The 7,800-nt window shown below is 36.4% G+C and overlaps 1 non-coding gene across 1 annotated transcript; it reads left to right on the top strand.

Annotated features, from left to right (window-relative positions):
- The first annotated feature begins 7,727 nt into the window (after positions 1-7,727).
- Positions 7,728-7,800, top strand: Trnav-uac. Its single transcript has one exon. It is a non-coding gene; the product is annotated as a tRNA-Val (tRNA).

The following is a 7,800-nucleotide window of genomic DNA, read 5'->3' as shown; positions in this document are numbered from 1 at the left end:
GAATCATCTGTACAGTGATTGTCCCCAGTTAGTTTGTCATCGGAAGGGGGTGGAAGGTGGAGATGATACAGGTGAAGAGGAGCGATTAATCTCGACATCTAAAACTGTTGATTTATGAAGAACCACGATTCGATATAGAAACTTTACGCAAGGGAAGACCCTGAAATAAACTAAAATCCAAACCATTATTACGTGTAAAATACAAAACATGTGTGGGGAAGCGTCCCCCCTGAAGGTAATCGAGAAGAAAGACAGGATGTCCAATCTTGGGGTAGAGCCGAATAAAGTTGACGGAAACGTTTACTAACAAATTCCTTGGTGAGATCGCTATTATTAGTCAATACCAATTCAATAATCGCCGATTCCCTGAGAAAACGGGGAATAACCTCATAATGTAAATGACGAAGACGCGTGATACCTGCTGCTACAAATTCAGTAAAATAAAATGTTCGCCTACAATTATCCACTAAATTAGGGTTGAGAAACAAAGGTAGTTCGAAAATTTCCATAATCTCGTCTAATGGTCTCCGAGTAAACCCATCCGAAAAATTATCCATCCTTTAAAGATCTCAGCGATATACGGAGGTAAAAGGCGCAGCAATCGGGGAACCATTTGACATGAAAATGCATCAGTACCGAGTTGAAAATCACCATAAAGACCAATATAAAAATATAATAACAAACTTAAACCATCAAGACACTGTCTCGATAAACAATTCTGAAGCAGTTTCAATCTATAGATGTATTTAGGGAGACGAATATCTACAAAGTTGAGTCCCCCTTCGTATGTATGTATGCATTTATGTATTCCCATATAATGATCAAAAACTCCTTGCGTAATAAAGCAAAAGTGGATACCATAGTACAGAGGCAACTAAAGCATTAATAATCAACACTCTACCTTTCAGGGATAATTCTCTATACCTCCAAGATGGTAAAATACGAGTGACTCGTCCACAGATATCTTGCCAATTCGTACGGTACATCGCAACAATATCGTCGTGAAAATATACCAAGAACCGTCAAAACTTGTGAAGAGATGGTAATTCCCTCAAAAGTCTCCACTCCCCGAGAACCCCAACTCCCTAGTCACAGACCTCTGCTCTTATCATGATTAATCAGACTACCTGACGCCCTACCATAAAGTTACCAAATTTGGAGAACAGGAGTTATAGAAGAGACGTCACTAAGCGCCAAAGAAGTATCATCAACATGTTGAAACATAAGACTAGTACGAGAAAATAATGTAACTCCGAAAATATAATTATGCCAAACAATCATATAATGTAAAGGTTTTGCACAAAGAATGTATAATATTGCCGACAGAGGACACCCCTCGAGTAATATTGATAGTGTCAGTAAAATAACCAATATATTCAATAATACTAGAAATACCGGAATAAAAAAGTTTCAGCCACTGCAGGAAATTGACCCCAAAGCCACAACGCTGAAGCAAAGGAAATAAGTAATCGTACTCAACAAGATTAAAAGCCTTCATTTGATCAATCTTGAGTTAACTCACACCTCTTTGTGTTCGCTCTAAGTAGTCCATTAACAATTTCAAAAGGAGGGGTACCTAAACCACATCTTTAACAGGAACACAACCAGTCTGGTCATGTGACACGAGACTCGCTATGACCCGAGACAATCGAGTCGCTAATATTTTAGTCAAATTCTTCTAATCACAATTAAGCAAGGTTATCGGACGATAGTTTTCTGGAAAGCGCCTTTCTTCTTCCTTTGGAATCAGGATCAAAATTACACGCTTCATGCTGTCAAGTAAAAAACCGTGTGAGAAAATCTCACAAAATCATCAATAAAGTAAGGTAAAAAACACCTATAAAATTCAAATGTGAATCATCTTTCCCCTGGAGATGTATTCCCCATTAACACTAATATCAGCATCACAAAAGACAAAATACTAAATTAGTATCAGCCGGAAAAAGTTTATATAAAATATTGAAAAAAACATCCCGTTCAGAAATGGAAGACGGAGCATACACATTAAATAATAAAAATGAAAATTCAGTAAAATTACAATTAAGAGCTATTACTCTCCCCAACTGATCAGCATAACGTAAACTGACAAACTGAGAAAGTGTAGGGTGCACAAAAACTGCCATACCTTGACGACCAGTCACTGCATTTGACAAAAAAAACGGCCCTGGCCAGCATTTACTAATTAAATAATAATATTGATCAGTAAAAAATGTCTCTTGAAAACAAATTACAGAATAAAGTGAACTAAAAATGTTAAATATTTTTTCAATTTAACAAAGTCTCTCAGCTTGTTACAGTTCACCACCCCTATCTTGCCTAGATTCGACATACTCTGGAAAATGATAATAACTGTAATTTACTTTTGTTAGTAGTTTTTTTTTCAAGCGAGCCTTAATCAGGTGAGTATCAGATGGTGTCAAAACTCTCTTCTTACCACTTTTTGAAGGTTCCATTTCAACTACTTTCGCATATTCTCGAACCGAAGGTGTGTCAGGTAGAGCAGTTGTTGACATTGCCATCATAGACAGGTCGGCCTTCCTCCGTTCCAACGGTGGAAATTCAGGATCACAGTCAGTTGATAAAACTAGAGTACTGGCCATGCACTTTTGATATTTATTGCTTTACAGAATAATTTTCACCCCCATGTATTACCTTTGTCATGTTATAATATTTTTCGTTTGTTTCCAAGTTTAACAAAATATACTATTAATTCGGCAAGATGTGTACAGTTATCTCAGGGTGAAGCTGTGCATTTCGTGTCAATGTTTAAAGTTCGTCTTAGAAGACGTATTAATATGGATTATTGCCGCTATTTATTGCATAGTGCATTACCTGTTTTTTATTCTTTGTACGCTCATAAGGGTTTGGTGGTTACGCAGGGTGCACAAGGGTACGTGTTATGTTCCCTTCGGCGCTAGTTCTATTGATCTTTAATGTTTTTTGATAATTGTTTATTTATTTCTATGATATGTAAAACTTTTGTTAGATTGCTGCTAATTATTATGTTTTAATATTCAATCATTTTGTTCTGTATGTTTTTGCAATAATTAATCTTTTGATCATTTTCTGAGTTCTTCAATTAATACTTATTGATATATACACATATATATGTTTATTTTGTAATATTGTAATGTTATTCTTTTTATGTGAGAAAAGTTAACTTATGCCTAGGTTTTTGTTTTTTGTTAAATGTTTCATTTTAATAATTTTGTATTAGCGGTATTATATCATTGGTTTTGTAAATTTCATTATTTAAGTTATTATCATATTTGAATTTTTACTAATTGATACTGTATGTCTTAATTTTCTTTATAATATTCTAATGTGTTTCAGTTGTATAATTTCATTGTAATTATTATTTGTAAAAGTGTGGATACCCCCTCTATGAGGTGGGATGAATAAAGAGAAAAAAAAAATCCGCCTAACACGCGGAAGGTCCCAGGTTCAAGCCCTGGCAGGCACAAAGGAATTTTTTTTCTTAGAGGTTAGCGCATTCAGCTGTCTAATACGTGTTTTTTTTCTCTCTTATTTCTTGTTCAGTTAATGGCTTTCGCGTGTAGTTTTTATTTCAATATATAAAATTGATGAATGTATAAGCATAGTGTCTTTATGTATGTGTCAAAATTAGTCAAAAACTCAGAAGAAATTAAAACCATGAAAAACACAAAAGAACAATAATCTTGTTGTCTACGAGACTCAAATTAGGTTTGCTTGGAGTTGTAAATTGTGAGTCGAACGTATAGAATTACGTGAAAGAAACGAAACTTCAATCAGGGGTATTAAATAATATTGACATCTTTCATAGTCGGATGTTATTTTTTTCCCCTCTTTATTAACTTACCCTCATAGAGAAGGTATAAACAAAGATACATCAGTTATTTAACACATCTCATGACAATGTCGATAAAAATCTGGATAGTAATAAAAAAATACTTACTTAAATTATATACAAAAGAAAATTTTGCTAAAATTAATAAAAATAAGATGATCTAAACTGTTAAACATGAAAAATCAAAAAATAATATCATACCAAATAACGACATAGAATGTAACCCTAAACACCTTCACTTACCAAATGTCCAGAATCGCGATAAACATTATAAAAATCTGACAATTTGTATCGTAACCGAAACCGTAAAAAATCGAAATAAATTTAGCTTTAAAGATATTCACAAAATGAACACCAACACCAACTTACTACGAGCAGAATAAACCACAAACTTAGCTATACACGAACACAAGCGTAACAATCTGAAGTGATTCGAACTCAAATGGGGTAAAATTCCAAAGAAAGCCATCTGTTCTTTTTCTTGGTCCATTATGCTATGGCCTAAAACTATCTTCAACAAACTAAAAACTAAATTTCACATATCTTGTATTTTGGAACATTGGAAAAACAAATGAGCAATAGTTTCTCTATCCACACCACAGAAGGAACATAAGCTTCTCCAAAACTGATGCTGTGAAGGATGGAATCCCACCAATTGGCACCGCCGCCATACCCAAACAGATATGGGAACAAATGTCAAGTTGGTGCACATGGATAGGCATCCGTCTGGGTTGTGCACTTTTTGCGGACGAGTGCGTGAATCTATTGATCATTTGTTTTTTCTTTGTTCTGCAGTTCAACCCTTATGGTCTTATGTTTATGATTTACTGGAATTCTATCTTGGCCGGGCAGGTCCCAGAGTTGTCTTTTGTGGATATTTCTGGTCAACAGGTGTTGTTTAAGGGTCTCTCTGTGAAGGAGTTGGTGAGGTATCTGAATAGTTCCTTAGGCTCTCAGGTCCCTGCACGAACATATTGGGGAGATCTTGTACCGGCGGATGAATGGAAGACGATTCGTCAATCTACATTTTCGTCATTTGTAGGTTTTGATATTTGTACAGTGGATTATTTGATATGGTCGTGGGCAGTGACCTAGTGGAAATAAATGTCGCGGTATCTAAAGAAATAATATCCACCCAGTCAATCCAAATATTGTCGATGCTCGGGGACGCCCATTTTATTTTCCTGAGTTTATTAAAGCTGGTTTGGTCCAGGTGAGACATTTGTTGTACGAAGTGCTCCCTGGATTTTTGCGAGCTAGTGCAGTGGTTGAACTGTGCCAGGATGAGGATAGTTCATTGAATGCCAGTTTCATATATTCCCGGTTTTCTTCACTCAAGTCAGCTTTGCCAAGAATTTTGACTAAGAGATTTGTTGATGGGGGTATTAATTTGGTAGATCTTTCTGTGCGTAAATTGGCTTTTCGTTTAAAATTGCTACAGCGATGTTTAGACGGTTCCTGTTCCTCAATCTTATGGGCCATTATGAAGTGTTTTCTTGATCTTTATGGTGATATGTTTGTGGGTTTTTTAGTTTTTCGTTGTACAGTTCTACCTCGATATGTTAAGGTTTTGCCTTTATTCTTTCAGGAAATGTTCACAGCCTGGAATTTGTTGGTTGGGAAGTCGGGTCTGGCCCCTCTTCTTTCTCATAATGCTGTTTTTGATGAACCTTTATTTTTCCCATAAGCCACCTTATGAAGCAGGATTTCTAGCATTTTGGTGTCTTGGCGTTTTCGTTTATTGTCGCTTAAGGGTAAATCTTTAATTGTCAATGCTTTGGTGGCATCAGTTATGTTGTATCCTTTACAAATTCTTCCGTTGCCGAAACAGTTTGAAGCCAAGTTTCGTAAATGTGTATTGGATTTTGTTTGGAATGGCGGTAATTACTTTCACAGAATTCGCTTATGTACCAACATGCAGATGACACAACATTAACGTTACGTGATGTTGGATCTTTGCCCGCCGTGTTGGAAGTGTGCAATACTTTTGGACGGGCTTCTGGTGGCCGAATTAACTGGGGTAAGAGCCAGGGTTTATGGGTTGGGAGTTGGGCCTCTAGGGATGATTTCAAGCTTCAGGATTTAAAAATTTCTCACGATCCTGTTACGATCTTGGGTATAGTTTTTCATTCGGACTTTAATGTTATGCTTCATGCTACGTGGCAGGGCGTGCTTCAAATTGTGGGACTGACAGGAGATTCCCTTTGTCTGCATTGCTCTATGTTCTTAGTGTTGAACCTTTGCGAAATATGATCGTTCATCATGATCCAGATTGGTTTCCAATTACTCGGGGCATTAGACAGGGCTGTCCAATGGTTTTCTCAGAACTTAACACAACTATGCGGATGGGATTTGGTTCCAGTTTTATACATTGGATTAAACTCTGTTATACTGATGTTTGGGAAGGGTGGAATAATTTTAAAACTCGATCAAATGAAAGCTTTTGATCGAGTGGATCATGTTTATTTATTTCAAGTTCTGTTATGGAGTGATTGTACCTATTCCGAAAGGGGGGGATAGGCGGTTGGTATCCAACTGTAGACCATTGACGATGTTATGTACAGATTATAAGCTTTTCGCTAAGGTTCTAGCTTGTCGCCTTTCTGGAGTTATTACTAGTTTAGTTTCAGTTAATCAGACTGGTTGTATTCCAGGTCGGGATATTGTAGAAACTCCTTTGTCTTTAGTTCTGTTACTTCAGCTTTTGGAACGCACTAACTCTGGATCGTTGTCAAGTTCTATGCGTTCACTTTAAAGAATGCCATTCGTGATCTTACCAAACGTTATTCGGTTCGTCGGATGAGCGATCTAAGATCTCAAAAATCTAAGTTGCAGTATTCAATCGATCGTGAATTACGCAAATTAGCTCGATTTCCTACCAGATCTAAGGAAAGATTGTATGAGATGGAAGAAGATATGCTGAGATTAGATCATGAGAAGGTCGAGGGAGCTCGCATACGCTCGCATATTCGTTGGTTTGAAGAAGGTGAACGATCTTCTTCGTATTTTTTTCGTATGGAAAAAGTTCGCAGAGGACGGACAGAATTTCGTACTTTGTTTAATGATGAGGGGACGGAAGTAAGTGCTACTGAGGATATGGCTGAGGTTCTGGCTAAATATTTTTCTAATTTGTATACTAAGGATGTTGTTCGGCAACATGATATTGACTCTGTTGTCAGCTACATTGATAAGTTTCTTTCGGAAGAGCAAATTGCCTTGTGTGATGCACCCATCACTGCTTCAGAATTGTTGGCTGTCTTAAATCGTTTACCAGCCGGCAAATCTCCTGGCTTTGATGGTTTTACTTCCGAGTTTTACAAGTGTTTTTTACCATTATTTGTTGATGATTTTGTGGAAGTTTTACATGAAATTTGTGGACTGCACTTCAGCTATAGAAAGCCCAGGCGGGTTGGTAATCAAGTTCGCCACCAAATGGAGCTCTACCATTTAACCAAGACGTAATTATATATATATTGTTATATTGTACTTTTGACTCGATTTCTTTTTCATTATTAAAACTTGACGAGCAGTGGAGAAAGATGCATCAGACACTTGTATCTTAGATTGCAGTAAAACGTACAGGGATTTTATTGGAATTAGTATTTTTAAATTGAGGTAAGTCGATATTCTTGTGTTATATTTACAGACCTAGTCACTAAGCATTAACCCATAAGCTTACGATAATGATAGGTAATCCTTAAGTTGTAAAAAAGTTGAAGGAGTAATGACTATTGTATTTGTTGTACAACAAACGTATACCAAGATCTATCCTTGACAGGCAAAGTTTTTTTTTTACACTACTATAAGTCTTTCAAATACATTACATAAGTTGAAAGTTTCAAAAGTTACATTTGTATAGATTATGAAATTATCAGAATTAGACAAAAATAGCAAATAAGTGCTTGTGGTGTAGTGGTAATCACATTCGCTTTACACGCGAAAGGTCCCAGGTTCAATCCCTGGCAGGCACA

The sequence above is a fragment of the Limulus polyphemus genome, unplaced genomic scaffold (assembly GCF_000517525.1).
Source record: "Limulus polyphemus unplaced genomic scaffold, Limulus_polyphemus-2.1.2 Scaffold7326, whole genome shotgun sequence".
In the NCBI taxonomy this organism is placed as follows: Eukaryota; Metazoa; Arthropoda; class Merostomata; order Xiphosura; family Limulidae; genus Limulus; species Limulus polyphemus.
The sequence above is the reverse complement of the archived record's forward strand: the minus strand, read 5'-3'. Positions and strand labels throughout refer to the sequence as shown.